The sequence below is a fragment of the Trichechus manatus genome, unplaced genomic scaffold (genome assembly GCF_000243295.1).
Source record: "Trichechus manatus latirostris isolate Lorelei unplaced genomic scaffold, TriManLat1.0 scaffold00111, whole genome shotgun sequence".
Classification (NCBI taxonomy): domain Eukaryota; kingdom Metazoa; phylum Chordata; class Mammalia; order Sirenia; family Trichechidae; genus Trichechus; species Trichechus manatus.
Genome location: NW_004444047.1, coordinates 9,047,877 through 9,048,611, shown reverse-complemented (window position 1 = coordinate 9,048,611; position 735 = coordinate 9,047,877).

The window sequence follows — 735 nt, the reverse complement described above, 5'->3', positions numbered from 1 at the left end:
ACAAATACAATGCAATCCTGATCCAAATACCAACAACACTCTTCAAAGAGATGGAAAAACTAATCATTAACCTTATATGGAAAGGGAAAAAACCCCAGATAAGTAAAGCACCACTGAAGGAGAAGAATAAAGTAGGAGGACTCGCACTATCTGACCTCAAAACCTACTATACAACTATGGTAGTCAAAACAGCCTGGTACTGGTACAATGAGAGATACATTGGCCAATGGAACAGGACTGAGAACCCAGATGTAAATCCATCCACCTACGGTCACCTGATCTTCGACAAGGGACCAAAGTCATCAAATGGGGAAAAGACAGTCTTTTTAATAAATGGTGCTGGAAAAACTGGATATCCATCTTCAAAAAAATGAAACAGGACGCATACCTCACACCATATACAAAAAGTAATTCAAAATGGATCAAAGACCTAAATATAAAGCCAAAAACTATACAGTTCATAGAAGAAAAAATAGCATCAACGCTAGAGGCCCTAATACACAGCATTAACAGAACACAAACCATAACCAACAACACAAACTCCAGAAGATAAGCTAGATAACTGGGATCTTCTAAAAATTAAACACTTATGCTCATCAAAAGACTTCAACAAAAGAGTGAAAGAGAACCTATAGACTGGGAAAACATTTTTGGACATTACAAGTCAGACAAAGGTCTAATCTCTAAAATCTACAAGAAAATCCAACACCTCTACAACAAAAAGACAAATAATCC